The following is an 18,597-nucleotide window of genomic DNA, read 5'->3' on the forward strand; positions in this document are numbered from 1 at the left end:
CTGCAAAACCGGTGAAAAGCGGCAGCAGGTTAAAACATCTCTGCCATCTTTTCTTTCTTTCTTTTTTTTGCAGATATCTTTTCATCCCAGCTCAACTAAGAATTCAAAACGGCGGGTAAACGGCGGAATCACACGCCGCCTCCAGCGACGCGTGCCTTGAAAGGGGGAGCTTGTTGTGCGAGGTGACGTGTTTGCTCAGCGGGGATGGGATGCATTGAAGGGCAAAACGTAGCGCAGGTGGAGATACGAGCTGACGGTGGCGGGATTGCGCAAAAAGCCATGTGGCATTGCGCAATCTCAAAACAAGAATCCCTTTGAGGCTTTGAGCTAATTTAGCTACACTGATTTTTTTTTTTTAAACTGACATAATATGGTTGTCAATATATCCTAACTATTATGATAACTAAATCATTCACTTGACACGGCTTTGAGAGTCAATTAGGACGTCTGTCAAGCTGTCGCATCAAAAAGCCTCGCATGTCTGTGATTCTAACACTGACCCACAGAGGTCACAGTGTGAGTGTTTGTGTTGGGGAGGGAGGGGGGGGGGGTGAACATACTGAGGACCACCGGTGTCCCAATCCCCCCCCCACCCACCACCACCACCACCCTCGAGGGGGATGAAAAAGAATTATACACACACGTGAACTACAAACTCTGTCAAGGTGTGATGGGTAAAAAATGGAAATGAAGCGCCTCGGTGGCTGCCATTATTTCATTTGACGACCATGGGAAAATGCTCCGGGGACGTCGGGGCAATGAGTCGAGCGTCGGCTGAATTAATGTTGTAATTCTTTATCAAGACGAGCCGCGGCATTACCTTGAACCGGGGCGCCTTCGCTTTTATGCAAAACGCTTGCCGAGCCCTGCTTACTTTAATGATGGTCCTAATTTGTTGGCTCACTCTAAATTATTAATCTCTTTTTTATTCACGCCGTTATTACGTGTCATATATCTACGGGAGAGTAGGGGGATTTCATCGTAGATAGTGGACCTTAGGAAAAAAAAAAAAAAAGGGGTGGGGGGGAGGGGCAGCCGGTGCGGGAATGCTATTAAAGATTAATAATGAGCTAAATATTTGCTTCGACACCAGCTTAAGTGACTCGGGAACGGGCGGTAGTGGTCACGCCGTCGGCAAACGTTGCCAAGTGGGTTATTTACAGTGATTACAAAATTCTATTGTCAGCCTCTAGTGTGATGTAGAAAAATATCATTCCAGATGAATCATTAGATCATAAAAGTATGGAGACATAACTTGTTTGAAAGTTAGGATTGGGCAGAGAAGTGATAAGATCAGGTGTGAAATTCGTACCCACTCAGCATTGCGGGGCACAAGGACATCTCGCCCCACCTAATTCCGCATTGTTGCTATTCACCCAGAACAGCTACCTGGAAAAAAATGGCGGAAAATTTGACAGGTGGCGTATAAGGGGGGGGGGGGGGGGGGGGCTTAAGCCGCTGTCCATCAAATCACCACCACTGAACCATCTGTCAGCAATGGGTGCACCCCCTCCACCAGAAGAGGCCTGAGGTGCTAACATCAACCTTAGCGGCGCGAGGCTAACTGATGTAGCGCACTACCTCGTGTCTGGGAGGGGGTGTTAAAAAGAAAAAGATTGTGTGGCTAGTTGGTGGTTTGAGGCGTTATCAGAAAGCATATTTGTGTTTGTCCAATAAAAGGTGCGCTCTGGCGCTCCACACGCAGCACAATTCAATTAATGCTCCACTGCAATCTATTCATTGGAGGCGCCCGTTGAGGAAGCCAGTGGGAGAGTATTGATTAGGCCCGTGTCATATGTGCAGGCGAGAGAGGAGAGGGCTGCCTAATGGAGTGAAATAAAGGAGGCGGGAAAGGCCTGTAATGAGGGGCCACCGCCCTACAGGCAGAGGGAGAAAAAAAATATACAAATAAAACAGCAGCTGGAAAAGACGCCATTTTTACGGGGGTTTTTTACCGGGTCGCTGTTTGCTGTAAACTGTTTCCTCACGGGGGTTGAAACAATGGAAGGATACGACGACCCAGTCGACGTTCTCGGACTTTAATTTAACATATGCATGAGAGAAAATGGTGGTAGACGATTAATCGGCCAGAAGATTTAATCGGCAAATATTGGCTCTTTGGAAATCGGCAAAATAAAACAATAAAGCATTTTTAAAAAAAGACATTAATATATTACAACCTAAGACATAGACATCACTTTTATGCCCAAAAAATAAATATAAATAATAAAGGCCAACAAAAAAAATTGCCTGATATTTCCCGATTTTCCTCTCGATGCCGGAACTACAGGAAGCATGACATTTAAATCTGCCGTAAATCAAATCAAATCTTCTATCACAACTCTAACGTGCCAAATTAAAGCGTTAAAAGCTATTTTATACATTACGGCAGACACTCGTGATGACATCATCTCATCAGCTACTTGCGTCATGCAGTGACTGCGCGCGAAATTGCTACGAAGACGTTTCGGACTAATCTGCAGTCTCGGCGCTTCACATTTTAATGGCCTTTGCCTTATTTCTCGGTCGTCTTCAAGCACGTGTCACGTAATGATGGCGCCATCAAAGCCCAACTTAGCTGTCAATCATCCCGTCAACGGTTAAGGGGGGTGGGGGGGTGCTTGGGGCACAGGGCGCACTACTCCGGTCCGGGCTAATGACTTGTAGTCCAAACTGGCAAATTCCAGAGACTCTCAGGTGGTTTGGTCTTCCTCCTCGGCCCGTGCGGGCTCTGTCAGGATGATGAAAAGCGGGAGATAAAATAAACTGACACTTGCAACTTTTCGCGAGGAGCCGACAGCTACTCCAGCATGTGCTGAGACCCCCAAAGCTCCCCCCCCCCCCCCCCCCACACTCCTCTTCACCTCTCAACCTACAGTATTGTGCAGCATTACAGAGCTAGTTGAGTGTTCCCAAAGTTTACCGCTGCAGAAATCCGATTTTTGGACAATGGATTTTTACAGACAGTGGGAAAGATCCAGAAAAATGCTTCCATTAGTGCTAGAAGAGGAGCTATTTTGTGGCAGAGCCCAGAAATGAGGAAGACAGGAGATTGTTGTCACTAAACAGCCACTACTTGCCAGAAATTCCTGCAACGCCTTAAATCAAACTTCCAACAGGTCAGGAGATGCCCACTAGAACTCAGTTGGACTTACAACACTTTTTTTCTGGATTTGGTCTCGTGACATTCACAATGCGAGCCCGAGAGCAGTTTGATGTCAATTTTAGTTGCCAGTAGAGGGCAGTGTAAGGCCAAAATGGAAGCTACCAAAAATAGATTAAAAAGGATAAAATAATCTTAATTCTCATTTCACAAATGTAATATTAACCAGAGTACTTTGTTTAGACTAGCAAGAGCTCATAGATTGCAAAGACCATTTAGATTTTTGAGCAGTGGCTAACTGTTGTGCAAAAAAAAAAAAATGCATGTTATGGTTCACAATGTTGCTTTTCCAAACACACACTGGAGTCAAAGCAGCCATCTTTGAAGGGAGCAGAGGAAAGAGCAGCGGCGACTTCCTCCACGGTTTCGGATCACTGAGCATGTCGCTTCCACTCGAGTCGCAACATCGAGGTACCCGTACGCAATTTATGCTAGCTTACGACAACCGGGTACCATGCTAACAATATACAAAATAACAGCTTTAAGTTTATAATTCCATGATATCCATATTTTGCAAATGTCTAGTATTCCATTCAAACCGCCCAAAACCAAATTTTGCTGTTCAACTAAAATTTCTACTACACCCTGTTTATACAGCAAAGCAGCTAAGCCTGAATGATTTGCACCCTCTGCTGGTTGCTTACAAATTTCATGACTGATCGCTTCGTATCCACCAGATAGCGAAACATCAGCAATCGATAAACAAAACAAAACGATTCCATCACACCCGTTGTAGCGCCGGCTGCCGCTTTACGCTAGCGAATGGAGGCTCCCACTCTTATGCAGACTACACAATATTAAATATGAATGGTGTTTGGGTGCCGCTTCATTTGCCTCCCCCCCGTCCGTGCGTCCGTCCGTCTCCACCACGTGCCAATCCTTCTAAGTGGATCTTTCAGTCATACCCAACCTTCTCGTATCCACGTAAGACAAACAGCGGTTGTAACCTTGACCCCACTCACACAACGCCCTCAAGCCAACCATTCCCGGGGAATGGAAAGAAAAGGAAAAGCCGAAGAGGAGTAAAATGGTGTGTGTCCAACACACACGGCCGAGACGTGAGTTTGATAGAGTTATTACACGTGGCTGCTTCTAGCATTTGTGCGCCTGAATCTATTATCCGCCCGGGCTAAGCTGGGATTCTGCCGGGACGACTCATCGCCTCGGTGTCACGGGTCAGGTAATTGCAGCAGCCACTGTGTGCTTTTCATTACTAAACTAGAAACTTTAAAGGAGTCCCCCCTCATCTTTCCCGAGACAGGCTGGTGTTGACTTTAGCAGCCATTAAGGTGTTATTATTTCAAAGCGCACGTCTCAAAATGAAATCCTACAGGCTGCCGTTTGTCCTACAAACACAGACGGACAGACATACGTGTATTTACTTGGCCTCATTTTGATTTTCAGCAAAGAAATATGACGACATAAACTAATCTGCGGCAAAATTGGAAAAGAATCAGACAAAGTATGACAAATTTATCGGAGCTATACAGAGGTAACCCAATACAAGTTAAGAGAAGGTCCACAATGGTTTATCCAAACACCAATCAAGCCTCCATAATAAATAATAATAATAATAATAATAAATAAAAAAATAAAACAAAAAATAAAATAAAAAACTAAATAATTACAAAAAATATATATATTTTTCCACCATGTGTGGAGAGTGTGCGCATCCGCCAGGGAGAAAAATAAGACGCTGGTTATCAGCGAAGCGGACTCCCCTGACAACTGTCCAATTATGTATATGACGCCGAGTCGTACTGTTTGCATTGCCAGTAATCAATAAAGGATGTGGCTGAGTGCACATAGATTTGGGCAAAATCACTCGCCGGTGAACAAGCCCAGGGAGTTTGATGGCAGTCTCAAATGGAAAGGGGTGACAGGTGGAAGTGGGGATGAAAAAAGGTGGTTTCATGAATAAATGTAAACACAAAGCCATGCAATTACCGCCGCCGGTCAAGTCCTGTAAGGTGCCTTTTCTAATGAAAACACGCAGCTTACTGGGGCGTTTAATTGTATATTTATATACACACTTCACAGCCTGTTGGACGTAAAAAAAAAAAAATTACGCAGCTGGAAAATGGGATTGGATTGGAAGAGGCAGCGTTTGGGTTATCGATCTGGAAGATCATCGTACGGATTGTTGCCCAGCAGAATAACTTTCAAGATGGTTCAGATTTAGAACATGGGCAGATTTAAAAATGACACCTGTTTCCATTTTTTTAATTATTTTTTAAGTAAAGTGGCAGTCAGCAGATCTCAGAGGAGCTTGCTAAAATACCGAAACATTCAAAAGTTTCTTTATATATATTTTTTAAAATTTAAAGCATGATGACCTTAAGGTAATTGTGGGGCAGTTATCATCGCGCTTTATAAATTCTGCCTAGCAACAAGTGATCATGCACAAACAAAACAAAAACAGTTTGACATTTAAAATGTACAGGTTTGAATAGGTTTAAATTTTTTTGTGATTTCTAGGTGTTAGAGCGCTTCAGAATTATTCTAAAATTATTGTAAAACAGTTATCCTTGAGCCTTATAAATTCTGCCTAGCAACAAGTGATCATGTACCAACAAACCAAAACCTTGACTGTTAAAATTTATGTTTCAATAAGTTTTAAAATATTAAGGATTTTTAGGTGTTACAGCGCTTCAGAATTGTTCTAAAATTGTTGTGAGAAAAAAACAAAAAAAAACGTCAGTGTGCGACTTCCTCACCCGCGTGATGTCACAGCGCAAAACGGCACGCCGTCTGAATTTATAGCCCCACTTGATGTTCTCATCTGCATGCATAATATGCCCGCCTTCCCACTGATCCACTGCAGAAGAGGCAGGTCAAAAGCACGCTACAGTTATATCTTTTCTATTACCCGGGTTAATCAATAATTCATGGGTCACAATAGCAGGCGGTGCGAGCTGGGGGAGGCAAGTAAGGGGTGCGCTTTCCCAAAACAGGAAGAGGAAATCAAAGCTTCTCTCATCTGTCGCAGAATGTCGGCCATATTCGCAAACGTGACGACAACCTGCCGTTTTCCCTCCCTTGTTGCTGTTGGCGCATTAATCACACGGGGGAAGGCCTCGATGGCGGGACAGGAAGGCGGCCGTTATGGGCTCCTCGCGTTTCTCGCATAAAAAACACTTAGGCTCGGCGAGATGTTAGCGCACGGTGCATGAAGAAAGCTTTTTGATAGGGTGCTAATCTACGCCATTACTGTGTGGGGTGATTTACAATCACTTAGACGCCACGCGTGAATGCACGCGTGCACACGCACGCACGCCGGCTGGCAGGCTGGCGGGGCGGATAATAAAGATGCTGGCACATGTGGATCATTAGAGAGCTTAGAGTGTGTGTGTGTGTGTGTGTGTGGACTGGATGCGGTGGCATTTGGCTTAATTAGTAAGCGATTTTAACATGAAAGAGACAAAGAGAAGACAACCGGGCGACAGCATGTGCCTGTTCAAAAAAAAAAAAAAAAAAAGGTGATCAGTAATCGTACCTTCAATGGAAAATTGAAGGACGTATGTGGAAATACGATATATGTTCATTTGTAAAATAAATAAATAAATACATCTCTAATAATATGGATTTGTAAAAATAAATATGAAATTTACCAAATACAGGCCATCACCAACAATCGACTCGAACCGATTCAAATCCTTCCACTTTAAACGATACTGAAATACTTATTGGATCGTCTTTTATTTGGGAGCCAGATTTTTAAAGGAAACATTTACATTTCATTCATATGTGTATGTAAAAGGACAACAAGAAACTCGTCGCGTCAAACCATCTCGACCGGGACATACGACTTTGAATCGAATCATTCGAACGATTCCGCTTTCGAATCAAACCGTCTTTGAATCACGCCGTGTATCGAATCGTCTTTTCCTATACACTTCCATATACACTGTGCGATAGTACACATAGCGTAGAGTAGCGGCGCTAACGTGAAACTACATCGGGCGTCTCTCAGAGCCCACCTGAGCAGTGATTTGGTTGACGCTCCCCACGAGGGGGCATCATGGGTGCCCACCCGGTGTTACACCTCGTTTCTTTATACCGTCGCTTCCTCTACGTGTTAAGCCGAGGGAAATTGCATCAATATTTCATGGCGGGGCCGCTTGGATGCAACGGGCCAGGCGATAAACAGTCGGACATTAATAATGCAGCGCGGTGACACTGACCTTATTTTGCGCCTTTCAACCTGCCGTTGCTGATATTTGGGGATGCGCGCCGCCCTCCGGTACACACAAGAGGCGGAGCTCTTTTTGTTCAAAGTCTGCAAAGAAGAAGAAGAAGAAAAAGGGGGGGTTGGAAAAAAAAACTTGCTGTTTGACAGAGGTTCCATTGCATTAACGGAGCGCAGAAGCATATCTTCATTTCCACACGAACGACGCTCGACAAGTGCCGCTGACAGGCGAGCACATGCCTCCGAGGTAGAGCGGGTTAGAGAGGCTTTGACGGGAAACGTTAAAAAAGACAAGGTGCTATACTTCAGGGATGCTCATTCCAAAGTAGAAAATACCAGGGTTAGGCCACATGTGCACAGAAAAGCATCAAAGAATACAATTATTGAGAGAAAGATTTTTTATTTCTGCTGCCTGTCTAAAAAGCTAGCAAATCCACATAAATAACAAATAATAAAAAAAAAAACATACAACACCATTCTACTGCTGGAACAGATTCATTGCCTTTCCATTTGTTTTGATTGGAAACATTGCCCCAGTTTGTGAACAGTTTGACTCTCGGGGAACGCTCTTACCAACAGGTCACTTGAAGTTCAAAATGGCTGAAACAATCATAAACAATGGCTTCCTGTATGATAAAAATACTCTTTTGTTTCATAAATGTGAAATTTTTAGGGGGAATAAAAAGCCACTCCGGATATCAGGAACCTATTTATGGCGAAACTCCCATGAATCGGGCTAATCCCATCTAATCCGCGCCAGGATGCGAGTCCGAGCTCTTTGCAGATGTTCCCGTCCGTCCGTCTATCCATAATTGATGCAACAGGGAGGTCGCGTGTAACGGCCGCTAATAAATGCTTATTGACCAAACAAGCCAGCGTGGCGGCGAGGCCAGGCCAAGAGAGGAGGCGTCACCAGGAGAGGAGAGGAGGGAGGGGCGGGGGATAAGGAGGACTGCGAGGTGAGCGTCGGAGTGCGCCGAGTGCACTGGGCCAGCTGTCCGCTCTCCTTTCATCTGCGGGCTTCACGTCAGATACAATCTACCTCGCTGTCAAGCATCGGCAAACATCTCGTATGCCCCCCCCCCACCCTCCTGCTCCCTCCTGGTTCCCTCTAGCCCACTAGCTCCCCTCTCTCCTCACCTTGCGTACCCCGACCCCCCCCCCCCCCCCCCACCATCCATCCATCCATCTCTCTGGTGGCCTTCCTCATTCTCCTTCAGCTGCATCCTCTGACTTCAATGTCTCTCTGTTCATAGCCCAAAAAAACACCATCTTGCTATTGTATTGGATTCGATATATCATCTATAATACGTGCTTTTAACATTTCGTACATTTTTCAATGCATGTGGAACCCGATAAAAAAGCTGTAAAGCACAGAACAAAATAACAGTGCACTGTTTTTAAAATTTTTCAATTTTATATAATTCCACAAACATAAACTCTTTTTTTTGTTTTGTTTATACATTACCGAGGTGGTGTTTGTCCTGCACATCAATCCAAATCGACAAAAAAAATAAAATATTGGGCCTACTCACATTATAGTACAGGGTAAAATCCAGAAACCTCAGCCACCTAGTGGTTATTGGTGATATTACACCATAAATCGAGCTCTGTATCGTTGCAGTTCTGCACAGATTATTATGTGTATTAACAGATTTTCATTTGTCTATTTCCACATTTTGGATATTTCCATTTTTTTTTTTTATATATATTTTTTTTTTTCTCATGGAGATCGTATAATCGGCATCAGCGTTTTCAAATAAGTAAAAATAAAAAAGTAGAGCTAATACAGTAGATTTTAGAGCTAACTTTTAATGGTCAACACATGCTAATGATGTCACAAGCGTCTCATTTCTAAGAATGAGCTCAGGAAAAAGGCAAAGAGGACAACGCGTTTCTTTTCTTAGTCCTGATGAAGGAAAAAAATAAAAGAGAGAAGCAGTTTTAGACACAAAAAAACCCTTACACACAAAAAAAAAAAAAATCTGGAAGTGAGCTAGTTGATGGCGTCGCCTTCGCCGCCGCTTAATTACCGCGCGCTGTCATGAATATTTCAGGCGTATGCTTTCCCACTTTGTCATTGGAGTTCGGAACTAAGAGAAACAAGTTCATATGCATATTAATAAGGGGTGAGGAGGGAAGGAAAAGGGAGGGAGGGAGGGAGGGAGAGAGGAGGGAGGGAGGGTGACAGCAGGAGGAAATGGCACTGGTTCCCCGGCAGCTGCTCTTTTTAGATCCCCCCTCAGAGGGAAGTGCCCGAGGAGGGCCTCCACCACAAAGGGGATAAAGGAGATGAGGGCTCTTGATGGAAAAGAGGCAAACAACCACTGGGACCCCCCCCCCTACTTCACACCACCCCACGCCCGCACTTAGCCGGGCCTCGGAGGAGTCGTGGCGGGGCCCTCGTTAGCATTTCTCCGCTAACGCCGAGCTAACGGGCGGCGCTGGAATGACAGACTGGAGGCGATGAAGCGGGGGAGGCGTCGGAGACCTCTTCTGGTGGAAGCAGGGACTTGAATGCTTTTTTTTTTTTTGGCACTCAGGCCCTTGAGAAAAAAAATTATACAAGAATTAAAATACTAGCTAGGTCAAGCTGCAAAAATGAGCTATTAGCTTGCATAGCGGTGTTCAAACCTTTACAACAACTCTTCAAAATGGCTGACAGGACATTGCACCCTCAGTCATGTGCATAATGACACTTGTGGGGCGGAAGGGGGGGGACACTAAACAGTCTAATTGAATTCCCGGGCCTTTAAAAGCCGCCACTTAGCAGCCAGTGAAGCGTAATGACGCGCTTTAGTTAACATATGTAAACAAAGCGTATTAGACGCCATTGTGTCTGTTTAATGAAGCGGCGCGTGTTCTCTTTGACGACATCCTTTGACAAATAAAAGCCTCATCTCGCACTCCTTTTGTGTTTTGCAAAATAAAAGTCAAAGTATCCTCTTATGAGCTAATTATGCCGTTTTTAGCTCACTCGATTCATTTCACCTCTGTCACATCTTTTGTGCGACTTTTAGTGGCGGGTTCAAGCGGCGCGCTAATTAGTTTGACCTTAGCCGCCACGATTAGCGCACCTCCCGCCGTCTAGCGGCAAGAACAAAAGCGCTAACGCCGCTGTGGTGCCTTTTATTGAGGCCGTCGGACAACGCAAAACTGCTCACTGGCATCATCAGGAATAAAGAAATAAAAATGAGAAAAATACTATTGAAATTAAGCATTTTCCCTAAAAATAAAACCAAAACAATCCTAATTCTAAAAATTGATTAAAATTAACAGAATAAAAAACAAAAACAAAAAAACTGATGAAAATGACAATGGAAAATCTTGTCTGCAGTACGAACTTTCTACCAATAGAGGGTGCTAATGAACAAGAAAGTTCATGAAGAATGGGCGTGTATGTGGCCTGTAAATGGTCATTTCGAGTCAACTTCATTTCGTAGTTGACTTTTTTTCCCCAGCGCTCTGTTGTATGATGTTCTTAAAATGATAGACAAAGACTTTTAAAAATGTTTGAATCATCCACTAATTCAATACGCAGCGAGGGAAACTTTCCAAGCGTCGCCATCACCGATGGCCGTAATCCCGTATTCTTAACGTCAACATTCTGGTTTTGATTTTCTTCTAGGAGAACAAGACAGAGAAGAACAGCTTTTGTTTTGGTGTCTCTGTGTCTACACACACACACACACACACACACACACACACACACACACACACACACACACACACACACACACACACACACACACACACACACACACACACACACACACACACACACACACACACACACACACACACACACACACACACACACACACACACACACACACACACACACACACACACACACACACACACACACACACACACACACACACACACACACACACACACACACACACACACACACACACACACACACACACACACACACACACACACACACACACACACACACACACACGCTGGTTCCCTCTGTGGGGATCTGGTGTGATTATTACACTTTCAGTGGAGGATTTAACCACGGGCCAGTTGGGCCATCGCCTCAGGGAGGCCCCCCAATTTCAATGCGCGTGTGCTACTTTCTCCCCCACTTTATTGCTTCGCCTTTTATTCCGCCAGGCAGGCAGTCCCACTGACATCAGGGGGCTCTTAGAATAACTTGCCCGAGGCCATCGGATCCCCGCAAACCTTAAATCAGTCACCGCTACGCCTTCCACATCTGGAAACGGACGTGTCCGACTCGACGGGGAAAGCCACGTTAACGAGGACATTTTTTTTGTGTCCGAATAGAATTTTTTTTTATGCCTGATATTTCAACTTAGAATAAAATCTCTTTTTTTTTTTTTTTCTAAGTGACGTCTTCAATGGACATTTCTAATATTTTGAATTTAGTATTGACTCATTACCACATGAACATGTGGCAAGTATGGTGGCAAGACATTTAGTAAAGGTGCCAGCTGCCCCCCTTGGCCACCCTGTAAAAACGCCTATGCGCGAGGGTCAATCGCTGACTTTTTTTGTCCAGTTCAGTGGCTCAACGGTTTCGAAAGCTAACTCCAAAGTTAGTTGCTCAACCAGCAAGGCAATGGAAGAGAATTACTTGTGTTTTGACTTCTTTTGTCCCACTTTCTGTGTTGTTGGATGAATGAGACGTGTCATGGAGCTCTTCTTCATCTTCCTCTTTTTTTGTTATTTACTTAGATGAACTCATCAAACCACCACTTTGATGAAAAAGAAAAGGACTCCATCCATCTAGTGTGAACGGACGGACATGTGCTCCAAAAAAAGCAAAGTGATGCAAAAAGGTGAAATCAGCTTTTTGGTTGATTCCCAGTTTCTTTCTCACTTACTCCTCCTCCTCCTCCTCCTTTTCTTGGTCGTCCTCGTCACTCTCCATCAGCGTGTTTGCCTTCTGACATGTGATGTGAGCGCCGTATTCTCTTTCAGACTGCGGGCTTTGTGGCGCCCCTGCTGCTGCCCGCCTGCGCTAAAATGCTATTTTACACGCCGCCACTTGTATTAAAATTGCAGCCGAGGCCCCCTTTAAGTCGTTTTCATGCGATGTATGTTTTAGAGGGTGTGTCAATTCTTAAAGACGCCCTCGGCTTTTAAGAGCGAAGGCCCTATTTTGCTTGCATAAAGCGCATATAACATCTTAAAATTTTGCCACTTGAACAGAGAGAGATACGTCGTGATTGAAAAAGCTATGACGACGCCGACGGCGCCCCCTACGGTCCAATATGAGCCCCTTCCATTTCGTATCGTTTCAATAGTTGAGTCAATGTTTGTGCCGATGACTTTGAAACACTTTTCCATTCATTGTCTGGTGAGACGACGCGACTTTTGCCTTGAACTTTTTATTACTGACCATTTGAACACATTTTTTGCGTTTTGTGAACCTCGAATGGTATTTTACAAAAATGTTTTGAGTTGTTTTCGATTGTCAACATTTCCCTTTATATTGTTAAACAAGGGTCAATCAAAAGTGAGCAATAATATATTTGTCGAGGCCAGAATTTTTGCTGCGGGATCTCATTAGCTTGCACAGGTGTAGCTAGCGCTAGTGGAAAATTAATTAGGTTGATACATGGCTGCGGGTGCTCTTGGGGTAATGCAGCATGTCATGATCCCCCTAGCTAAGGGGGGGGCGAAAAACACGCTTGCTTACAGCTACACACTAATTATTTTTAACTATGGCAATTCTGCCCCCGTGTTATAAAAACACTATATTTTTTTTGGGAGTGTTCATCCGACGCGGCCCGCGGCCATCGAAGACCAGCCGATGCTTTGTTTTATTAACGTCTGTCCGTCAAGCCTCCGGACGGATCTCGCAGCTCGAAATCAAAGTTAGCCAGAAACGTATTTAAAAAAAATCCATCTTTGAATCATATGTAAAGATCCAGCGGCGGGACTTTTCATTGTTTTCAGCTTTAACTAACAAACCTTGCCCCTAGTTCGCAAGGCTGATCCGTAGAGATGGAGGTCAAAAAGTAATGTTAATAATCTGACTCATGCGAGATAATTACCGTGAATAGATTAAATTGAGATGATACGATTAGAACACATTGGAAATTTAGTTTACTATGAGGGAGGCACACTTCTAAGACCTGTTGACACCAATAACTAACTGACTCAACAAAGTCGGCCATCTTGTTTTGTCTCTATACCGCGACAATCGGACTAATATGCCCTACATCCATCCCATAATAGTCACAACTGTTTGTCTCCATTGTCTTGTCAGTCAAGCCTGAAGAACACACACTTGAGCTGTTTTTGATCACACACACACACACACATGGGGGCAAGGCTTTCCTTTTCATATTCAAATGAGAACATTAACATTAGCCATCAGGCACGGCGCGGTCCCTCTCCGTTAGCGTCTCATTTGAATATCTCATATCTCGGAGACACGACACCACTTGTGACGAGCGAGTCATCTGGGCCTTTATTTTTTTTGGGGTCCCCGACGTGGGGCGACAAACGCGAGCGCACGTGCCACCTCCAGCGTCAGTTCCCTCCGTCTGGTAATTTGTCGCAGGATGAGGATGAAGGGGCTAACGAGCTGTCAAGGTTGTAATGGTGAGCGTAAACACGGCTAATTAATTAGCGGGCGGGTGAGGAAGGGTCAGGGGCCCCACGTGCCCCCAGCACACCTCCCCTGCTGCATAATTAGCTCATATGTCACATATATAAATAAATGCATCCATATTTTGTATGAAGGGGGGAGACCACCTGTAACAATCACAAAGAAGGTGCTTCTTTCTTTCCGCATACAAAAAGGCCAGCCATCTTGCATTAGAGATGAAGAAGAGATGCGTGCTAGGTGGCATTGACGAAAGACTTTGCATTCAAGCACATCAAACTATGGGTGGGTATTTCATTTTTGAAAAGTGACAAATGGGATATGATGGATGATGTTAAAAAAAAGTATTTTCATAAAGTACAAATAATTTCATTATTTTAATTAAACTCCTGTAACGCTGGTACTTGTGGAGTTGATCATGTGCGTTTGCAAATAAAAAATTTTTGCTCTTAATTTCAAATCATGACCATACAAAATACTACAAAAAAAATACAAGTATTATTGAATTCTTTAATTAGATTTGGTCAAATAAAAATATTTTTTAAATCATACAAACAACAACAATTAATAAATATTAATCTGAGAAGACTCCTGTTATTTTCTGTTGCTATTCCTGTTATCTGTTGTAAACATTTGATATTTTTCCAATTAAAAAAAACAACAACAAAAAACTTGTCAGCATACATTTTTCCGCTTGGCCATGTCTGGCTTCTGTTCAAGCAAAACTAAGACGCTTTCCGCACCAGTCATTCAGTGTCACTCAGTGAGGGAGGAGGCCTGGTTCTTCCTGGAGGGCTTGGGGAATGAGGTCCCGAGGTGGGGAGGGGGTCTTCTGCCACCATATGGCTGACCCAGGCCCTGCGGCCTCCTCCCGGAGGGTGGGGGGGTATTGTGCCTGGATCAGGGAACGCAAACGAGGACCTACGCACGCTGATCCGCCTTACTTAACCTTATGTAGCGTCTACACACAGATGTGTTTCGTGGTAGAGCATTCGACAAGAAGCAACACCATGCAAGGAATCCTGTCGAAAAGATAATCGTTCCTGTTCCTGCTGACCCTGCCAAAGGGCACAGTGTCATCTGCCCCGAGCTTATGCTCCATAAAAAAAAGTGTATAGTAAATAAAGAGACATATTATTCATGCCATAAAATTAAAAAAAAAATCACACAGTTAACCATAAAAGGAAGTTGCAATACATTTTCCTCTAATTGTTTACCACACAACACTATAAGGAAAAGTTTCTAAGCCGTTCAAGCCAGTTAGGTAAATCATAAAAAGGCAGTTCGTTTTTCTAAGTGTGCAGCGGCACCTGTTGGTCAACCCTGAGTATTACAGCAACTTGTATGCATGTTGCAGGATGGAAATGCCCCGTCGCTTTTAATACGTTCATTAACACGAGTATAATAACAAACATGAGACTTGTCATACATAATAGATAGCAATTAGGGTGCAAGGCGCTCTTCATCTTCTTTTTTAAGACTAAAAAAAATAGAAAAATAAAAAGTCAGGGGGGTGTTTTTGGAATGTGAAGCAGTCTCACACACACACACACACACACACACACACACACACACACACACACACACACACACACACACACACACACACACACACACACACACACACACACACACACACACACACACACACACACAGCGAGCAGTCAAGTCAGCCTGTTAGGAATAAAAACAGTGCTTCCTTAGGACATACTAATGAATCATGTATTAAAGATAATCATTATTGGTTTATAAAGCGCCGCTTTTTTTTTTCTTGCCTAGCGAGTCCCTGGATGTGCAACAACGGGTAATGTTGTAATTAAAAGGGGAAACATGAGAACATTTGAAAATATATATAAATATATAAATGATTTTATTTTTATTTTACAAGTATATTTTTAGTTTTATATTTTTATGATGGTAGGACGTACACATGGTACAATTACAATTGGGAATCAGTTTTTACTCTTGTGTTAAAAATATTTGACAAAGTATCCTGTTGAAGAGAATTGAGCAGCTTCATTAAGATAAAAGTAGTCCTACGATGCCATCTGAAGGCAAACTTTTCTCGTCACTCAGTCGCAAACTTTCACTCTCTCGACAATTTCCTACTTAAGATTTCGGAATATTCGGCCAACACGTTATTGGCTCGATTGATTCTCCAGCGCATGTTTGTGTCATGACCCAGCAACAGAAACGCATTCCGTTGTGCCAAAAAGACGAACACGAGTACGTACAACGGCCTTGGCGCCTAGCGATGTAATTAGCCTCATTAACTCGCTCTACAAATGTATCAGATAAGTGAAATGACTGAAAGGAAGTCATTAACGTTCAACAGGTGGGCCTAGCTCGCCCGCCACACGCGGGTTCTTCGACGATCACCTTTTCATCCAGCAGCCACCTTTGAACGAGCGTGCGCGTATGTGTACGATAAATGGAATAATTCATGACGGCGTCATTAAAAATGAAAACTTTCTTTCCCGTGCACTTGCGACGGCGTTTTGAAATGATACATAATGGACCCGCCGACGTTGTGAAGTTCTCCCAACCTCCTCCAGCTACGGCGCCGACGAATACCGCCCCCACCTCGCGTTTCACCCGGCAGGAGACGAACCGGGGGTAACGACCGGGGCTTTAATTATGCTCGGGGATCATTAGCATGGATGGAGGTGCCGAGTCTCTCCAGTCAAGGCACTGTTCTCGCCCTGGTGTCGCTGACAGCCTTGTTCCTCAAGAGCAGGCTAATAAGCACCTGTGCAAGGCCTTGGACTTTTTGACACAAATAAATCCATGTCCCCACAATGCTGTATTACAAGAGTAGTACACACTGAAGATAGGACTGATAGGTCCACACAAAGGTCTAAAAATCGGAGTAGATATACACTGACCTGGACAAATAACTTTGGACTAGCTCCTGCGTTCATTTTGTGTATCTGCAACGCAATGACAAACGTGTGTCGACAAACTGTTGCCCCACGAGTAGGAAATACCAGTACACATCAACACACACACTCAAAATCTGACTTTCTTTTATTCTATTTTCATTGAAAGAGTTAATATCCATATCATGATTTCATAATGCCACCGTATAGAAATATTTTCCTTCCCCCTCCTCCAACCAGGAGAAAAGACAACATTTCCTGTTAAACTCCACTTTTTACAAATTCCTTTGACTCCGTCATACACAATTTATAATTCATCCCGGTCTTCTGTATTACAAATGGTCTCGCGATTAGGACAACTCGGGCTTCCTCCAAACTATCAGGAGAGAGATGTTCCTTTTTATTGCTTTTTTTTTTTTCCCTGGTATGAGACGAGTCAGCTGAGAGGCGGTGGCCCCACGGAGGGGCCCCTCCGACGACGCCCGAATGTCACGGGAGAGGGGAAAAAAAAAACTATCGCTCTGTTCCACTTGAGACAAACACAATTTCATATTAATGAATAATTGAGAAAGTTTCTCAACTAGGTTGGCGTGAACGCACGCGCACCAGCGTCACATCTATCTGTGTCAAGGCTGATTGTGAGGGTGTGTACTGTATGTGCGTGTTTGTGTGTGTGTGTGGTTGTGAGGACTTTGTGACTCTTCCTACAAGGGTCGCGACATCAAAACTCATGAAATATGATTTGACAATGGAGACGGCTTTACTTTCTGTTTTATATTCTAGATAAACCCAACAAATTTTATTCAAAGAATTTGAGGTTTTCAGAATTTATATATATTGCATGAAATTTGCTTAACTCTTATTATTGTATGGAATTTCAGACAGAATCCAGCTATTTTTTTCTCCATTTTTGTGTTAAATCTTTACACAAATAATTTAATTAAAAAAAAATGATTTAAAACAAATATTTGAAATGTCAACATTTTTATGTAAAATTCTGGGCAGAATCGGACTAAATTCCCAGAATCCATTTTACAACGTTGCTCAGAAAATCCCACTAAACTCTACGGTTTCTTTTCCTAAAAAATATAGACGATAAATCTTGTTAGACTATCACAACGGAAGCATGACACAATGAAGCAATGTTTCCCAATGACCTTCTTGTGTGTATGCTAATGCTAGCTTAGCCTGGCGCTGCCCCCTTGACCACCTGTCGGGCCGTCCCGCTAAATATTTCACAGCCCCTCTTGCGTTTCCTCGCCGTGCTTTTGATGTTTTTGTTGCTCATTCTCCGCTTCTTCTCTCTCGGTGGGGATTGCCACAAAATGATCCTACAGCTTCCCTTTCATGCGCAGAAAACTTTGCATTGCATTCGGACGTGGGGGCCGAAGAAGGCCCTTTCCTCCCCCCTCCACCCCCTATGTACGTCTTTGATAAAAGCAACGGGGCTGGCTGAGGAGGTACTGCTGGATGCCTTCTAAAGGTCTCCGGGAGGCTGATTAGCATCGGGGAGCCGGCGCGCGGCGGCTTCTTGCTAATGAGCAGAAATGCTGCTTGGCTGCCATTCGACGGCTCGGTCAAGACTTATTACAGCCGACGTTTTCATCGCGCCGCCGCCGCCACCCGTGCCAAGTAACTTGAAAGCTTCGCTCTTCTGGAGAGATCTTGGCGTACGACACTTTTGCTCGCCTTTGGGGGGCAGCTCACATGTGGCTTCACATGTGCGGGTGGATGGATGGATGGATGGATGGATGGATGGATGGATGGATGGATG

General features: G+C 43.9%; 1 long non-coding RNA gene across 1 annotated transcript in view; it reads right to left on the minus strand.

Moving 5' to 3' along the window:
• Positions 1-18,597, minus strand: part of LOC147057296 (uncharacterized) — a 61,784-nt gene that overhangs the window by 17,855 nt on the left and 25,332 nt on the right. Inside the window, exon 2 of the long non-coding RNA XR_015066108.1 lies at positions 7,348-7,442. This is a non-coding gene — a long non-coding RNA (uncharacterized LOC147057296). The remainder of the gene's footprint in view (positions 1-7,347; positions 7,443-18,597) is intronic.

The sequence above is a fragment of the Syngnathus leptorhynchus genome, chromosome 5 (genome assembly GCF_054491065.1).
Source record: "Syngnathus leptorhynchus isolate UIUO chromosome 5, UIUO_Slep, whole genome shotgun sequence".
In the NCBI taxonomy this organism is placed as follows: domain Eukaryota; kingdom Metazoa; phylum Chordata; class Actinopteri; order Syngnathiformes; family Syngnathidae; genus Syngnathus; species Syngnathus leptorhynchus.